Below are 20,241 nucleotides of genomic sequence, written 5' to 3' on the forward strand. Positions count from 1 at the left end.
GCCCGGCTCTTCTGCCACTCCTGCAGTTTCAGTCAGTAAAGTCAAGGGTCATTTGGAGGTCAGTGCCAGCTGGGGGCAATCTTTCCAGCAAGGGTTGGGCACCCGGGGCAGAGAGCACAGGGCATCTTCCAACCATAAACTCGAGCACCTTTCAACTTGACAGAAAGAGGGAGTTGCAGGTACATGTGTTTAATATTAATCCTGAAATAACTTCTTCTCCAATCAGGTACCATAACTAAAGCAGCACTGAAATCATCTGAACATCAGGCAAACCCATTATTTAGGAAGGGAAGTCTGGATTTAATTTTGTGGATAATTCAAAAATAAATGCTTGCATATTTCCCCATTAAATTAATGCATAACAACCCACATCACTTAATCTTGGTTCAAGTTAACCCTGAGACAATGATTCTTCACTTCAAAAAATGAATTGAGTAGGTTACTTAATGTCATTATTTGCAAGGTACATTTATTTTACTTTCTATTGTTTTCTATATTTTCTTTGCCTTTTACAGCACTTTAATAGTGATGTTCAACAGATTTTTCTCCTCAAGAAAAGGAACACAGGCCCCAGTACTGCCAGTTTATTTTGACACTTTTAAAAATATGTTCTACAAGTAAGTAAAAACTAAATAACTAAAGAAATAAGAATTTCCTAGCTTCTTCATCCAATATCCATTTGTACGTTTTTTGGTTTAAGATGTGCTCCTTCAGTGGTTTGTGGGATAGGCCTACCAGATCTGGACTGCAAAACTCAGGATGATCACCAGATGGCATCTATAGAGTTTGGCAGCCCTGATCTGACAGCCACATCTTATATGCCACAAGAGATGCCATTCTGGAGGATTTCCAATATCACCATTTTATAAATACAAAAGTGAGATAGAGTTTTAACCTGTATGCCTGAGAGCCAATTTGGTGCAGTGGTTAAAACACCAGGATAGAAACTTGGAGACTGTGAGTTCTAGTCTCACTTTAGATACAAAGACAAAAGAACAACCTTGGGCCAGCTATTCTCTCTCAGCCCTAAGAAAAAGATAATGGTAAACTACTTGCAAACACCTTGCCAAGAAAGTTGCAGGGACTAGTCAACATTGACTCAAAAGGACCAAAAAAATAAAGCATCTCTAGCATTGGACAAAGTAAAAAGATGATGATGAATCTAAACCCCAAAATATCTTTTTCTTAAACAACACTAAACAAAATATGATTATACCATATAGCTCCTCACTGCTATGTTACATTAACAGTTATAATTATGTGATATCTTAGAAAAAGCTGCACCCCAGACCTTAGGATTGTTTCATATAGCCCTGTATCCTCTGGCAGTAAAATCCTACCCTTAAAGATACTGAGAATCAGCTGACTGAGACATTGCCTCACTCTGTGTAATGGAAGGTCTAGCGTTAGTATTTTAAGCTTCATCCAGTATTAGAAATGCAAATAAGCATGAACTTTAGGGACTGTGTAACCGACTTGTGAATACTAAACATGTCCATTGTCTAACAGACCTTTGATAAGAATTAGTGCATACCACACACAAGTTTACAAAAATGTTCAACAAGCTTTAAATAAGGCCAGCATTTAATACAGATAAACTCATTTATCAAATCAGTCTGCTTTAACATTAAGCACTTGGACTGCAAATACCACATTTCTTCCACCATTTCAAATCCACCTTCCTGCAATATATGTAGCATATATTAAATATTAATATAAGTGCACACTCCCATAAACACAGTCATTTATTATATACAAAATATATTAATATACAATATTAAAGGGCCTTCATTGGCCCCACTCTCAAGGTCTCCAAGTGAAGCAGATCTGTTTCCATTCCAAACTTTCTGCAGCCAAGCTTGAAGAGGGCTTCTATCTTGCTTGAATGAAAACAGAACTATTAGATAATTAGGAGCATTGATAAAGCAAGGATTTATCTAACTGCATGTCTGCCCTATTGTCAGAATGGGTCAGCAAACATTTCTAGAGGGATGCTGCCCTCTATTAATCCCACACTCATCATCAAAGGGACCTCAGGGCACTTTTTTCTGCTCCACTTCTGAAGTATACTTTTTCATGCTATATCACCTTGAGTGTTCCTGTCCGTTTGGGATAAAGCACTTCAATTTCTTACAAGCTAACACCTGGAATTCATTAGCTACTTCACCGAGGCAGGGATGCTCTTCAAATTAGTCAGTGCTTACTATAATCTCCAACATCCTTCAGATCTACCTTTACAATTGCTGTAGTAGTACAATGGCTATTACATTTGTTTTCTAAGTAGGAGGTTGCTAGTTTAAAATCCAGCTTTTTTATATATTATTGCTCCCCAAGCTTCCAATTTGTTCTCTCTCTCTTTTCTTTTAAATATCTAGTGGTGCATGTTTTCATCAATTTTCTATTTAAATGAAGTAAAAGGGTTTCACACCACTCCCAAATAGCTCCTAGATTATTTGGGCTCTTTAGGAATTGAGGGTGATAATTTTCTATTTTGAATTATTAAAAAGATTTTGAAATGATACACTGCTTAACTTATTTTTTTTAAAAAAGCATAGGTAACAATATAAACTCAGGGAAGGAAAAAATGCGAATTCTACATATTTCTGCTTGGGTGTGAACCAAAACACTTTTATTTTCCAGGCAAGGGTTTTAACCATTATTATAACACTGTTGGTATACAGTTCCCCTAAAAGATAAGAGAAAGGAAAAGGGCAGTAATAATTTTGTTGTTGTTGGGTATTTTGATATTTCATCTTGGTATATATAACTTCTATTTAACTTTTGTTAGGTATGTATGCGTATATCTACATATTATATATGTAGATATACAAACACGCATGTAAAAGAATCGGTCTATCTCTACCCATGGAAAGGAAAATGAGGGCAATTGCTTTCCTGAAATAGAAAGTAGAACTATCCATGGAAGGATGTGGTAGCCTACTGTCTGGACTGAATACCTTGGAAGTTGTTGCCAAAGTGTCTCAGTCAGGACAGGATTTTCTTAGGATGGTTTATAGACAAGCTGGAAGGAGCACAGGACAGGAGCAGCTTTAAGTCTGGGTATGCCTTAAGATTTCCAATCATAATTAAGAGTTATACCCATATTCAAGTTTATGGAAGCAGAATTCCCCTTCAGCCTTGTTGTTCAATCTAGAAGGAACATGAACAGAAAAACTGAGTCAGGGCAGTGCATACAACTCTACCTCTTGGTCGATGAAGATTCTCAGTCATCAGGTAGCCTTGTCTGGAAGTTGAGTCATGGCACATGGACTTCTTTCTTTTTGATTCAAAACATTTTGCTGCTTATCTAAGACTGAAGAAGCTACTTGGATAAGCAGTGAAGTCCAGTTGCCATGACTCAATTTTCAGACACCTCTTCTATGTGTTTGTATATGCCAGCTGGGACATGATATGGAAAAGGTAAACATCCTCTACCTCAACTGTGGTGGTGGGGAAATTATTTATAATTAGTCAAAAGACAATTTTCCATGAATAAAGTCTGCTTTTATAGTTCATTTTTATAGAGAATAATTTCCGCCAATCTAGTTAAACAAAATATTCTGACTTCCATATTTCTATATTCCTTCAAGACAAAAATCTTTGCTAGTATTTTCCTTAGCTCCTTTGCCACACTGACCAAACTGAAATTGACCTGAGCTTCTGCATCCAGCATGCCTTTTATCAGCTGAACTTAATGCCAAAAGAGATTAGCAGAAAAGCCTGATAAGACTGTTTTCTTTTCAATGAGCTTTTAATGATGTATGCAGATGGCAAGGTTTACAGAACTAAAGAAGCACATACTGTACTGGGACTGGTAACACACAACAGATTCTCCTCTACTTTAGAGCCTTGCCGACCTTTGCTTCTTCAACTTTCATTCATAAGGCAATTCATAAGGTAAATTAAACTTTTTTTCCAGTTTTTATTTCATTTCCAACCACTTTTTATTATTTACATCTGGTGATCCTCTTGTTTATGTCCCCTTCCACTTCCTTGCAACTCTCTCTTACTCACAGAACTGCAATGCATTATGGTTCTTCATTCTCAGTAGGAGAACACGACTCTGTCTTCAAACAAATAATTAAGGGGAAGGTTAAAGGAGGTCACACAGAGGTCATATCTTTAGAAACTGGTCAGAGTGTATACATTAATTTAAAAAGAAGCCAACCTCCCAAGTTTCTTTCTCCCCCCCCTTAAAAAAGGGGCATTTACACAATACAGAACATTCAGGCAATTCATAATCCTTTCACCAAAGAGATACAGAACAGGCTTTTATGAACATTTACAATTAATAAACCTATTCTCACTTTAATATTAACAAATGGAACAGGTCATGGTGAAATGAAAATTAAGGGAAAGTTTCTGGATCTAGTTAAAGCATGTGTACCTAACACACATAAGATCTGTATATACTAGAACGTATCAAGTGATTTGTCCATAAGCTTAGAAATCTGGCACAAGATATATCTGTGTGTGAGCTATTAATTGATTCCTCAGATATTTTGTGAGGAAACAGTAGAAGCCCTAGGTCAGTGATTCTTAAATTTGGGCAAACTATTCTCTACCCGTGAGTGAGGAGCAGGGTGAAAGTCATCTGAAAGGGAGAGTATACAATTTTATGGAAGATGATCCCATAGCAGGCCATAATGGGGATACTTCTTTTTAAACATACGAGCTTTTATGTATCAGCCAACAAAATGGTGAAGACTATGAAAACATGAAGTATCAAGGAACATGTACAAAAAGATGGGTCATAATACTTATTTCTTCTGTTCTATAGCTGTTCTATATACTATGTTAAAGGTCTTTTTGAATGACAGTGTTAGAAGGTAGCCCTGTGGTTCAGATCCTAATGCAGATAGCAATGAATTAATCCCAAGTTTCTGAATTCTTTAAGAAACATTATCCTTCATGAATTCAACTGAGTGATCAACAAGCCAGTTAAGACAAAGAAAATTGATACTTCAATGAAATTTATAAAGGTGCCAAAACCTGGTACCAACTAAAGGTGAGGTTTAACACATGTTTAAGATATATTAGCCTTTAGGGTATTACAGCATGGTTTTTTTAAAAAAATGTGTCAGTTGTTTGTGTGCTAATCATTTTCTTTAGAGATAGAAATACAACATCTTTCAAAGAAATGAATTAAATTGTTAGATTATAGGATCTGATAATTCTGCAATTATAGACACACACATGCACATATATGCTGGAGTCCTGATCAAGTAAATCTATCTGATAATCCTTCTTTGCTTTCCTTATAAATCCTTCCTTTCTTTATTTTAAATTTCAGAAGGGATTATGAAGAAAATACTAAAACTACTTGCTTTGACATATAGAAACAGCAATTTGTTAAATGGGTTTCTTCACATTTAAAGCAGATATTCATATAAATGAACTAACAATCCTGAATGTAACTCGCAAAGTAATAATAAGCAATGATTCAACATCTATAATCCATATAGAATATACTGCATGGTCTCAGTGGTCTTTGAAATGATAGATATTTTCATTTACCATCATAACTTTTCCATGAAATTATTGTAACTGTTGCACAAGTGTCAATTTTTAAGAAAATTTTTAGTAAAGACAGAATTCAGCATGATACTACATAGATGACGAGATGATGTAAAGCAGGGGTTGGCAACCTTTAACACTCAAAGAGCCACTTGGACCCATTTCCTACCCCCAAAAAAACCATATCGGGAGCCACAAAACCTGGGTGGGCATAGCCAACTCAATGTCACTCACTCCCACCCAGTCACATGACCATCTAGCCACACCTATCCAGCCACACAGCTATTCTCTATGTCTCTCTCCCCTCTCCCTACCTCCCCCTCTCCCTCCTTTTTCTGTAACTCTGTGTCTGTCCCTCTCCCCCCTCTGTGTCTCTCTCTCCCTTTGTATCTCTCCCTCTCTTCCCTCTCTCACCCCCTCTCTATGTATCACTCTGTATGTGTCTCTCTATGTCTCCCTCTCTCTCTGTGTATGTGTATGTGTGTGTGTGTGTCCCTCCCTCTCCTCCCGCCCGTCCTCTCGTAACTCCCTGTGGCTGAGCCAGGAGTGTTCGCACACTCAGAGAGACCCTCAAGCGAGTGCCAAAGCTCAGGAAAGGCGCACATGGGGAGGGCAGTGGCTCACTTAAGGAGGGTCTCCCAGCACATGCGCATGCTCCTGGCTCAGCCACAACTGGCTGGGGGTTACGAGAGGAGGGGGGAGGAGGAGAGTGCAGGAGCGAAGCTGCCCTGTACCTGCCTTCACACCACATTTGCGCGTAAGGCAGCCTTCACTTCCTGCCACTTCAGGCTGGAGTCCAAAAAAGAAATAAGAGTGGCGAGGTGAACCAGTGATGGGACAGGGAGCCGCTGCAGAGGGCCTAAAAAGCCGCTTGTGGCTCCGGAGCCACAGGTTGCCGACCCCTGATCTAAAGAATATCACACTGGGATTCCTGACCTCTCTGCAGTGGTGGAAAAAAAAACTGAAGCTAAATTTAAGGTAAAGTTTGAGAATATTAATATAAATCTGTATTAAGATCACTGTATCTTCTATCCATATTTTTGAGATTTCTGGAGCCAATTAAAAGCAAAACAAGGAGCATCTAGAATACTTAATTGTTAGTTCATTTCTTCTTCTAGAACAAAGCCTTATTGCAGGTCCAGAGATTTCAAAAAAATCATGTAAAATTGTAAGTTTTAATGAGAAAGAAGGGGAAAATTAATCAATACGTGAGTAAGAGCAGAATATTCACTATACTACAAATCATTAATGGTTCCTCATAAAACTGGACAGAGATTTCAAGTGGGATGCTACTATGCTTGGTCCTTGACCCCTCAGTCTTTAAGTTCATAATTTATTATTTGGATAAAGAAACAAAGGAATACCTATCAGATTTCCAGATAATAAAAACAGAATGGTATAGGTCAGGGGTCACCAACCTTTCGGACCCTGGGACCAATAAATTCATAATTTTAAATCCCGTGGACCACTAATATGATCTGCCTAATGAATGGCTGGGTGGGCGTGAAAAGGTGGTCATGTGACTGGGTGGGCGTAGCCAACTCAATGTTGCTCACATTGAGGGGTGCCTTGCCAGCCTCTACTCACCACTCCTTACCTGCCCACCAGGGCTCCTTAGGGCCCCAACAGGAAGCAGTTGCTGGAGCTAAGCAGCCACCAAGAGAAAAAGTTGGCAAAACAGCTGGCTCAGTTCAAATTGGATCTGACCGAGAAAGAGGCTCAGCAGAAGCACCTCACTGAGGACAACGAGCATAGGCTTTCCAAGCAGAGGAAATACTTGCAGGAGTGCAAGACCAGGTGCCAGTGCCTAGAGGTTCAGCGGGCTGAAATGGTCAGCCAGTTCCAGACCATGATGCAGTCCCACTGGAACAAGACCCTCCAGCTCTTTGCCACCAGTGGCACTTCCCTCCAGTCTTCGCTCAAAGCCCCGCACCAGGAGTCTGAAACAGACCCCAAGTCGGAATCTCGCCCTCGTCCAACCCGCACAAAAAGACCCAGAAGGGGGAGACTCTCTGCAGCAACACAAATGTTCATTGCACGTATCCAGCCCAGGGGCCGTAGTTTGAGGACCCCTGATTCAGTGCAATATAAATAATGCAAATAATTTTTCTGCAGACCATCAACATTTTCTCGTGGACCACCAGTGGTCCTTGGACCACCAGTTGGTGACTGCTGGTATAGGTAATACTCAGAAATAAAGAAATATAATTACATTGATCTTAACAGAGCAGAGAAATGAGCCTTTAACAGATCCAATTGTACCTGTGAAAAGGCCCTGAAGTAATAGTGGATTGCAAACTGAATGTGGATCAAGTCCATTATGTTTCTTTTAAAAGCAAATTAAAGTACTGGGTTCCATCAACCAAAGTCTAATTTCTAAATCATGAGAAATAATCATTCTTCTTTATTCAGCTTTAGTCAGACTCTCTCTCAGAGGATGTAATCCTTTAAGAATGATTCACAGAAATTAAAAAGCATTGATATTGGATAAAATATTACAAAGTCCAGATGAGAAAATGATTACCAAAATTTATAAGTACCTACTACAATACAAATTGGAAGAGGAGGTTGTCAAAGAAAGCATGATAACATGGGCCCAAAACATAGGATATACTATTGAATTGGATAAGTGGGAGAATTTGTGGAAGATAAACTATAAGATGACACTGTCCATACCCTACAAAGAAAACCTTTACAAAATGTTCTACCGATGGCACCTCCCACCGGCGCGTTTAGCCAAGATGTTCCCAAATACATCTTCGATGTGTTGGAAATGTAAATCACAGAAAGGGACATACTACCATCTCTGGTGGCTATGCCGAAGGGCAAAACAATACTGGCAACAAATTAAAACAATGATTGAAGAAATTACGAAACAAAAACTTGAAATGTGACCGGAAACCTTTTTATTGGGAATCATCACAGCAAATTATACCAAAGAAATAAAATATCTAATCATTCATATCCTCACAGCAGCACGTATACTCTTTGCCCAGCATTGGAAATCTGAACAGTTACCTACAGAAGACAAAATAATAACTAAAATTACAGAATGTGCAGAATTAGATAAGCTTACAAAAGAAATACAAGAGAAGGATGATACTGATTATTATTTAGTATGGCAAAAATGGTACGGCTGGCTGGAGGCAAAAATAGGAATACAAAGATAGTTTATGACTAATCAATAGAAATGTATAGAAGTAAATAAGGAATCAATTATATATATATATATATATATAACCGTGTAAATAGATGATTATAGACATTAATATAAATACAAAAATGGAAAATACTCCACCGTTATAGTAACTTCTAAGAGTCAGTCATTGGACTGAATCGATGTTTGTTAGTTTTGTATGTTATTTTATGTATTTATGTTGGTTTTGTTTTTTCTTTTTATTATTAATAAAAATTAAAAAAAAAAAAAGAAATTAAAAAGCATTGAGGATGACTAGATTACTACTACAAGAGAGATTGAAGGACATAGTATGTTTGTTCTTGAAACGAGATAATTAAGAGCAGTCTTTCAACAAAAAATAAATTATGTAACATAGAAGAAAGACAACATCTATTTTCCTTTGTTTCAGAAGGCAAGGAGGTACAGATAGTTCCCGGCTTACAACCACTCATTTAAGCAAGCAATTGAAGTTACAATGGCACTGAAAAGAAGTGATGTACAACAGGTGCTCATGCTTACAATCCTCACAGCATCTGCATGATCATATGATAAAAATATTCGGTGCTTAGTAACTGGCAATGGTTGCAGTGCTCGGGCCCATATGATCACCATTTGCGACCTTCCAATTGGCTTCTGGCAAGCAAAGTGAATGGCAGAAGTTGGGTTTCCTTAACAACTAGCAAACATTCTGTTTATTGCCTAAAATGTCTCAAATCTTGATTATAAAATACTTATTTAAAATCTGTTAATATTATTTTTTATTTCATCCTTTTCACTAAACATAATTAACTATCCATTTTACCAAGTTTAAACTAACTTTGATCTTTTGGGCAATATCATTTTGAGCAGTATATGATGAAAACAAAAAATATTTTAAATTGTCCTTGATGTCTTGGGCAACCAATTCTGAAACATACCGTAATTCTACTATGTTTAAAAGAGGCTTGTACACTAGAGACCAAAAGGATATTGAATAAAGAATAGTAGATAAAACAGTTAGTTCCTGAAATGTTAGAGGTTCTTAATAATAATTACTCATGGATGAAAGTATATTTTCTATTTATGAAGAGACAATGTTACAAGAGGTGAATTGATTTAGATTTACTAAGAACAGCTTGGGCTCAATTCTGATCTGACAGAAAAAGGAACTTCCTGACATGCGTCTCTTTAGACTGTTGCATATTCTTGTTTTCAGGGGGAACTAGAAGAAAATCTTTTCATTTATATTGAAAAATCTGTACTGATCCTATTTCAAATTGTGAACTTTGTGGCATCACTTTGGCTTGAATCCTTAAAATTTTTGGACACTTAGTCTGACGCTTTCATCTAATGAGAGTGGATAAACAAAGAAGGTTGTATCATTGTGCAATATTTGTGTTTGCGTGTGTATCTTTGAGTTCACTAAATATCTCAGCTAGGGATTTCCCACATTACAAAGAATCTACAGTGCAGTTCATAAGAAGATAATGATCTCCTTCAGACTCTGTAGCCTTTTTCAGGAATGATGATTATTAGATTCTACAATTCCATCTCTAAAATCTGCAGATTTTAGAAATCCAGCAGGTCCTGACAGGTTCTGGAGAACCGGTAGCGGAAATTTTGAGTAGTTCGGAGAACTGCAAATGCCACCTCTGGCTGGTCCTAGAGTGGGGTGGGAATGGGGATTTTGCAGTATCCTTCCTCCAGGAGTAGGGAGGGAATGGAGATTTTGCAGTAACCTTCCCCTGCCATGCCCACCAAGCCACACCCACAGAACCAGTAGTAAAAAAAATTGGATTTCACCACTGCTATGATCTATTATCAGAACTTCTGATAGGTTGTATTTAGCAAATAGTCATTTGTGTTAATAAGTCCTATAGTTCAGCTACTTCTGGATAATTCTAAAAGTGGTCTATTATCAAACAAACAACAAAGTCTATCATGTAATGTGAACAAATCACTGCTTGCCTGTTTCTGTGCAGTGAAGAAGAAACTTCTCATCTTTGAAGGTTTCCACTGGGAAGCAGAGAAATGTTTGGCAACCCATAGACTGAGCAATCTATTTGGTGTTGGAGATAAGACAGTTGGTGTTGTCCATGGTAAGACAGTTCAGGAGGTCTCTATGGCATGTCTCTTGGATTTCTCAATCCCTATGTGGCCTTCATGTAAGCAAGCAAAAATTATAAGATGTAATTTGTAAATTATGATGATGTATTGATCTTGGAGAAGCAGATCTTTACATTCTCAAATTTCAGACAAGGGAAATGGAAAGCATCTAGATATGTTCCTATGTATATGGTTATTTAATGAGCCTTCTCAAGAAATTCATCTACCTTAATGGCCTCTAATTTGTTGACACATGCAATGGCTCAATGGATGGCTGTATGAATTTCAAGATCATAGACCTTTCTGATATGCACTATGGATCTGTGAGGTATGTTCAAGATAAAGCACCAGTATTGTGAATGAATGGTCTCAAAAGAGCTTTAAGGACAAATTCACCTGATTAAGTAAACCGTCTTGCACTCTCTTATTTTTTTATTCTGAAACCAACTTCGTAATTCATGAAAGATTCAATATATCAGTCATAAGACTTATTTTCTAGTTTCAGACCTATTACAAATTTAAGTGTCCCACTTTTGTTTTGTAGGACTGATATGATGATAAATCTTTCATACTTTCTTTTCTGGAATACATGATAAACCTTATTTTATTTTTGCAATACAGATTTAGTTATTTCTTTCTTCATCAGGAATACATGTATTCTGCACACCAAAGGCATCTCCTCTGGCCATTTCAGGAAGAGTGCTATTTTATGTACATCCTCTTCTTCATGGTAGTCAATTACTCATGAGTACAATAGAAATTGTTGTTGAAAGCATCGCCACTGGCCTTCTGCGTTGCCAGTAAGCTTTAATTTTTATAGAGGATCCATTTTTTGAGGCAGTCACTATTCAGCTAACAAAAAAAAAGCACTCCTCTCTAATTGGTCTGCAGATGGTTTGTTCAATAATACATTTTTCTCTTTTTACAATATTTTTTTTTGCCAAATCTTAGTCTCTAGCACATCACTATTATTGCATAGGAGTTGAGTTTTCCTTCTATCAATATGTATTGTTATTTATGAGTAGACAGTGTTGAAATGATTGTATTTATTAGGATCACCATGGATTCACTTCTACCTGCAACAAAAAAACAACTTTAAAAATGCCATTACTATCCCATAATATGGGTAAGTTCAACTTTGGTAACTATCAAGTGCCTCCTACAGTGTTCCCTATAATCACTTATAATGCAGAATTGAGTATTCTATTGAATCTTGCATTGCAAATATTGGATCTTGCATTGCTAAAGCATTGCAAATATTTTTCTAGGATTTTTATTTATTGATTTAGTTATGGTTTTGCAGTTATTTTGTTTCTGCTTGTTTTGGATCGCTGTGTGTGTGTCTGTGTGTGTGTGTGTGAGAGAGAGAGAGATTACCACAAAACTATAACATATTTATTATAGTTTTGTGGTAATCTCTTTCCCTCTCATGCACACACACAGTAAGATATTATTTTGCATTTAGTAATTTAAAAAAACTAGCAACAATAAAAAGAACTACTAAAATCTTGTACATACATCAAGAAAACAAACTAATTATTTTCATATAACAAAGTCAGATAAGTGAATGGAAAAACTGATCTTGGTTAAATGCAGAAAAAATTGAATATTGGAAAGCCAATATTTTTCAGCTGAATTTCAGATTGCATCAATAATATTTGAACATTTGCATGTTTGTCATATTTGACTGCACTCTGAGTAACATATAATACAGTAGATATTTGAAAGCCATACCCAGTAATGAACATTTACATAGGTATAAAATGTACTTTAAGGTAAAGTATTTAAACATGCACATTTGAATTTAAATAAGCAACAACAAACTATATTTATATTAAAGTTTCATATGCCTTTCCCACCATAGCTTGTATCAGTACTTCATATAACATTAGATCAAAAAGTTAGTGACCTTTACCAATATATATATATATATATACTAGGAAGCCATGAGATGGAGCCAAACCATAGTATTCTGATTGCAGTAATCACTGGAGGCAGACAAAGCTACTCCTGGTGAGCAGTGAAATCTAGGGCATATTAGAACTAAATCCACCATTCAATAGTATTTAATTCCAAGAAATTGGTATAGCAGCCTGATTTTTCAGATCTTTTGGGAGTACAATATATGTGTTGTTCAAATCAAAATTAATTCTAATGTCTCTCTGTCTGCCTGCCTGCCTGCCTGCCTGCCTGTCTGTCAATAGAGCTATCCTGCACAGGTTTACTTAGTCCCCCCCAAAAAATATCACTGTATTCAATACTTTTACTCCCAGAAAAATAAGCTTAGGACTGTAGTCTTAGACAGCTATAAACAGAATTTTATCCATTTTAAAATATAATGAATAGAATAGTATCCTAGAGCCTTGGTAGTACAGGGGTTTAAGGCACCCTGTTATTAAGCTGGTTATTAAGACCAGCTGCCTGCAATTACTGCAGGGTTCGAATCTCGCCAAGGCTCAAGGTTGACTCAGCCTTCCATCTTTTCTAAGGTAGGTGAAATGAGGACCCAGTTTGTGGGGGCAATAAGCTGACTTTGTATAAATATACAAAAGGATGAAGGCTATTGCTGAGCACATTGTAAGCCGCCCTGAGTCTTCGGAGAAGGGCGGCATATAAATCAAATTTATATATATATATATTATAGTAATATATAGTAATATATATATATATATATATATATATATATATATATATATATATATATATATATAGTAATAAAGAACTGCTGCTACAAAAAAATAGTAACAGTCACTGATTTGTACTACAAGCTTTCAAAGTTTTTAACCTATACATTTTTAAATTTAAATTTTCCCTAAAATTCTGAATGCTAATAATCACTATTCTGTGAAGGTAATTACATCTGTTGCCATGGGACAAAACATTTCAGTAAGTTATGATTTTCAGAGTAGCGTCTCTTGCATTTCTCTAATGCCAAAAGATTATTCATATGCAGTTATTTGATATACTGTAACAGATCTTTTATAGATATATGAGAGGAACACAGGAAATAAACAGACTTCATTAGCTGTTCCTATCTTAAACATAAAATGCTAAGCCAATAGATATGTGTAGTATATTGCCTCATCCCAAACCCGTTTTATTGCAGAAACCAAATTACTTTGAAAATTTTATTGCCAATATTAAAATTCCAGGTCTGTATGTATATAGTTTATACAGCCACTAAATACAGCTTCTAAAAATCTTGAAGTTAAGTAACTGCTATATGCATAATGCAGACTGTTAGTTTTGTTTGTTAATTTATGAATTTTCGAAGCATTTAGGCTGCACATAAATGACATTTTGCTGGTCACTGACTGAGACAAAGCTCCTCTCTTTTTAAGTACAGTTTTTGGAAATCAGCCTCATTGAATTTGATTAGACTTCAGTAGTTCATCAAAAATATATACTGAAATAAACTTTATCAGTCAACTATTTCCACCCAATCACTTTAGGATTCTGACTGTTTTATATGAACAAATAGAAATGATTATTCATTTGCACAGCTGTCGGTCTGCTTTCTGATTATTATGACATTATTTGATGAGGTTATACATTACTTTGATAGTAACTATGTTTAAAACTAGCTTTCTCAAGTGGAGAAGGATGTTTTGAAACAATCTGCTAAATATATTTGGACCAATCGAAGTGTCCATGTCCTATACTATGGGTATCTCTGATTAGTCTGTCATCTACTCTGAAGAAGATGTAGCTTGATTCTCCTATGTTGTATAGCAGACCAGCTGTTAGCTGTCTGTCAAGCACCTAAAGTGGACAAGTAGTCCAGGAGCAAAAATGTCACTCCTTTGATCTGGCAAGGAGCAGCTGCTGATTTATAGAGGAGGACTTTGTTCTTCCGTTCTATTTTACTTTCTTTCCTAAGGCAGAACTACAAAATCCAGTAGAAAAAAAAATGTGCCCTTCTCTGCAACATCAACAAGCTCTGACAACTGCAACAGGGTTTTTCTTGGCCCTAACAAAGCTCTTAGGCATCTCCTTTGACGCTCACCTTTCCCACCCACCCCCTTCCTTTTGCAATGTGATAGTTATTGTTTAATTCAGCTTCTGTAAATGGAATGGACTGTGGCCAGCAAGCCTGGGGCATAAACACACCTGTATGAAAGAAGCCTTATTGTAGCAACCAACCTCCACGTAACACTACTGGCTCTTGAGTTCAGAAACTATGCTCCATTTTCCTAACAGGATTTTTTTTTTTAATCCACTGTCCTATTTTCACCATGCTTGTATATTTTCTCACAGCTATTAAAATCTTCAAATCCCAAAGCAAAAGGATTAAGACACACAAAACCCCACCCACCCACTCAAGCTGTCTGTCAACTCTATGGACTTTAGGAAATTTGTTATGAACAGCCCTGAGATTTTAAAATTCATAGTCAACATAAATAATACAACGGCCAATATAGCAAATGTACCTAAACTAGTGCAAACACCTTACGGATCAATGGTGTCAATTTTTCAGCCACGTGTTTGCCATACTGACAGCCACAATCAGGAAACGACACTATACTGATTTATTAAGGATTATATAAAGGGGATTTGGTAAAATTAAAAAAAAAAAAATCTGATGAGCCAATTTCTTAGGATTATTTTAAAGAACAGCACCTTTTCTAGGTATCTCTCTCTGTTCTTTCTAGGAAGTATTGGGCTTAACAGCCTTATTAGATTCTCTTGTGCCTTATAATGCCACTGAGAAAAAAAAATCACTATATATTGTTAAAACCAAGGAAATATTTTTAATGATTAAGAAATGTCATCTCTTCTACATTAGGAAACACCTAAAAACAAAACAGATATACGCAGACAGAGAGGGAAGAGTTTTAATGGTTGAAATACAAACGGAATCCAAAACAATATTATTAATCTCAATTTATGCACCAAATAAGAATCAACGCACTTTCTTCCAAAACATACATGATAGAGTAAAAGACTTAGACTATGAGAACATTTGCATCATAGGTGACTTCAATGCAATTTCAGATACAGAAAAAGACTATTGCAGTACCAGGAAAAATAAAACAAAAAAAACCCCCCTCTTCCAGACACTTGTCATCTCTTCTTATTTATTTTCCTTAAGGCTGCATTAACAGCAATGAAAAGCTTAAAAAGGAGTGACTGAATGAACAAAGAAAACGTGCAGCTATAGTAAGTACTGAATTAGCTTATGGATATGGTATTGGCTATATCATCCTCTGGAATACTATTCATTCCTTTTAAAAAGGCAAAAAATAATATAATCATAGTTCTGGGCTAAATGCAAAGATAATTTAGTAAAACTTGTAGTGTTCACAAATATTTAATATGTCCTAGCCTTAACAAACTGTCACAGTTGATATGAGGTGCTTGTAAGGAGCTCTTACACTTGGAAAGTGCCCTCCTTTGCTTACTGGAGAAACATTTCTGAGCGTATAATGTGAATAGGAAGGGCTTTGGGGAGATTAAAACTATATGTATATTTAAAGTCTTCAATTAGTGTCTGAGTTGCTCTTTGACTTTGTTTATTCCCTTATATTCTTATAAGCAAACCTGAAATTCCATATACCACTAGCTATCACATCCTCAAATTCCCAGCTATTGTTATTTATTATTTATTTTTACAAATAACTCAAGAATGTGAACATTTCCAACATACCTTTCTCCTCTTATAATCCTCACAACAACAACCCTTATGAGGTGAGTTCAGTTGAGTGACTGACTGAACCAATGTCACCCAGCTGGCTTTCATAGCTAAGGCAGAATTTGAACTCAGAGACTCCTGCTTTCTAGCCTGGTGCCTTAACCCCTACACCAAACTGGCTCTCACTATGCCAATATATACCAACAAGTCTTTTTTAAAAAAACAAATTTTCCTTACTTGCCATCAGACACTATTCTTCTGAAATCATGCACTGTTTGCTCAATGCATTACAAACTGAATTCAAATTTTATAAATAAAACTTAGCATCTAGTAACTGCCAACCCACCCCCTCCAAATACAAATACAGGTAGCCCTTGACTTACAACAGTTCATTTAGTAACTGTTCAAAGTTACAATGGGATTGATTTATAACCATTTTTCATACTTATGACCATTGCTGCATTCCCATGGCTATGTGGTCAAAATTCAGATGTTTGGCAACTGACTCATATTTATGATGGTTTCAGTGTCCTGGGATCATGAGATCACCTGTTGCAAGCTTCTGACAGGCAAAGTCAATTGGGAAGTCAGATTCACTTAACAACCATGTTACTAACTTAACAATAGCATTGATGCATTTAACAACTGTGGCAAGAAAGGTTGTAAAATGTGGCAAAACTCGCTTAACAACTGTCTCGCTTAGCAACATGAATTTTGAGCTCAGTTGTGGCCATATGTTGAGGACTACCTGTAGTCAAACTTTAATCACAAAATTCAACACAATATAAAACCAGTATATAAAAATGAAAATATAAACAGGGAAAGAAACCCCCCCCCCCACTCCAAAATCTACAATTTTACAATCTACAGAATTCTGTATTATAGATGGAGACCTCTGGGGGATCAGTGTTTCAATTCACTGTCCTAGTCTAACAAAGACCATGCATTGGACATGATGTTGATGTCATTAGAGGGGATGCAGTTTACATGTTTTAGTCTGTTTAGTCTGGGGAGAATTAAGGAAAGACCTGTAAAGGTAAATTGCTATACTCTCATTTTTAAGATCCATAAATCCCCCAAATGTCCTGAAACTGCCCTTTTTGCAGCCCACTAAGGATGGGAAAGGGAGCATGAGATCTTTAGGAAACAAACTACTGCCATTTCCCCCCTCTTTAAAAAAATAGTCTCAAATTTGACTGTTTTGCTTTTAGTAGTGAAAAAAAAATAGTGCATTGAGCAGTGGGAGGTATAGATCAGTGGTGGGATGCCCCCAGTTCGGACAGGTTCACAAGAATCAGTAGTAAAATCGGCAGGAGGCTCCACCCACTGACCCGGACATCATCATAAGTGATCTGCGCATGTGCAGAAGCTTCTGCGCATGCGCATAAGAGCACACGGGCGCAATGCGAACTGGTAGTAAAAGTAAGTAGAACCCACCCTGGTGTAGATATAATAATTTTTATGTAAGGATTCCCTGAAACCTGAACATATTTTCAAGGGGTTCCTCCAGGATAAAATTTTCATGAGCGCAACCATTTACTGGAAATCCTTGCTAGAACGAACTACATAATATTAGCAGCAGAAGTTCCACATAGCAACTTCATATAATTGATTCCCAAACCTCTGAAATGGTAGGCACTTTCTGAAATAAAGTTGACAAGACCATGTATGTTTGTTGAATATTTAAAATTTGGGTTATCTTTAACAAAATGGTCTTGCATTACTTAACGTAATAATAAATTATTGTCGTATTAAAATCTATATGAAATTTATACAGACACATAAACTAAGAAACAATATTCTTAATCATCAGAAGTATAAAAGCAAAAGGATATGGAGAGGCTCACTGATTGTTTTAAAATAATAATAAAATAAAATAATAAAATAATAACCTTACCACAGTGACTCCAAAAATTATCTTTTCCACTAAATTAAACATGCCTGTATGACTATTAGACTTAGAATAGACTTAGAATAACTTTATTGTCACTTTGAATGTACACTAATCGGCATACATTAAAACAAAATTTCGTGGCATACAGCTCTCAAAGGGTCACCACCTGCAATATATTGTTATTACAATTGTTATATGATCACTTTTTACAAAGTGACTTTTTTCATAACATAAACACTAACTTAGTTGCAAGTCCTTGATATTTCTCAAGATGGCAATTCAAATCCTGAATTTTCCATCCTATTCCATAAGTGCACATCCACTACAACTGTAGTTTGTATATTGAACGTGAATATATGCTTCAGCAAAGGAAGTAGCATAAAACAAATGAAATAAATAAATCTGCTAGTATCCTAGACTGGTCCTTCTTGGATACCTCATTTCCTATAAATTATATAAATCGATCCACATATCCACTGAAAGCCCTGAATTATTTTATTTGTAAAGCTTTACCTATAACTTTTAAAGACTAAATGTTTCTTTACTGTGCAACATTTTTAAGACCAAGAACTATAGTACTGTGCCCTCTGTATGTACAAAGAGTATGTGCAATTAGAAGCTTCCATTTTTATGCATGTGTGGTCTTCTCTCTTTCCTTTCTCAAATCTATTCTGTCATTTTCTTGTTGTTGCTGTTGGTATTTATTTACTTAAATTTATTATCAGTGCAGTTATTTTTCTTCCAGTAGCAGTATAGCAGTGCCATTCTGCTCAGTTCCCCAATTCATCATCTATACCTGGAAATATCTTTTCAAGGATAGATTAATCTTTTTTGGAATGCCACTATACATGCAAAATGGTAATTTGTAGCACAAATCTATGAAGCCTAATGTTTTGCTTGTTTAATGCCATTTGTTTGATCAGCCCTCTGATAGAGGAATTTTCATATAGTATTGGAAGAGTGAAAGTTTGAACACATTTCCTGTCAGCTCATCAATGAATGAATAACATTGTTAAAACTGATAGAGACATCTCCATGCATAACAGTGATGAACTGTCTGCAATGCATTTGGATCTGTAGAAGAAAATATAGTGGTTGAATGTTAAAATCTGATAAGAAATGTGTATGGGTAAATTGTTTGGAAAGGTTTTTGATTAGCTTTTCCTAATCTGATGCTCCCTGGTGTGTCAAACTTCAACTCCACTAATTCCCAAGCAGTAGAGCCGTCAATAATACCGGCTGAGCACTTTGAAACTTGAAGTTTGACTCTGCTTGGAGGCATTAAGTTGGGGGAGGCTGTTTTAAATAATTTACCTTAAACATGTAGAAGGAATAGGGTAGAGAAAGAGAATTAATGCATGTCCACATAGATGGGAAAACATGATAGGATTTTTAAAAATAATCTACAATGTGTTAGAAAGTTAGAAAAATATTTAATATATACACACCTCTGTATTTCAACAATTTTCTGTTCTTCATTCAGACAAAACCGGTGTTTACTTATAACAGTTTTAAACATTACTTGGCCCCCAAATTCTCTAGAAGAGGTCAGCATGGGTGAAGGGTTTGGTTTCTATAAGCAATACTGTCATTCCAACTAACAGCAGTGATTCACTCACAGGAGGGAAAAAATGACTCTATTGTTGGATTTATTGACTCCAGGGAGGGCAGCTACTCTATTATTACTATAGAGTGCTCACAACCTGAGCTCTGTGTTGGTCCACCTAAAATTACTATTTGCTGTGAAGAATTGGCAAAGCAATTCTTGAAATGATGGGGTGAAAGGAGGAGAAGCTCTGTCAGAAGCTTTTCTTTTTCTCTAAGCAGGAGTGAGCGGTATATGATTCGTTTTGAGTCTGACCCACTCATTACTTTTTTGTTCAGTTACAATTTATTAACATATTAACTAACTAGATAGCCTATAGAAAAAAGGGC

General features: G+C 36.2%; 1 protein-coding gene across 18 annotated transcripts in view; it reads right to left on the reverse strand.

Annotated features, from left to right (window-relative positions):
• MEIS2 (Meis homeobox 2) overlaps positions 1-20,241 on the reverse strand; it is a 243,304-nt gene that overhangs the window by 7,344 nt on the left and 215,719 nt on the right. The gene's annotated exons all lie outside the window — the stretch shown is intronic.

This window comes from Pantherophis guttatus, chromosome 1, assembly GCF_059756535.1.
Source record: "Pantherophis guttatus breed Tessera chromosome 1, ASM5975653v1, whole genome shotgun sequence".
In the NCBI taxonomy this organism is placed as follows: Eukaryota; Metazoa; Chordata; class Lepidosauria; order Squamata; family Colubridae; genus Pantherophis; species Pantherophis guttatus.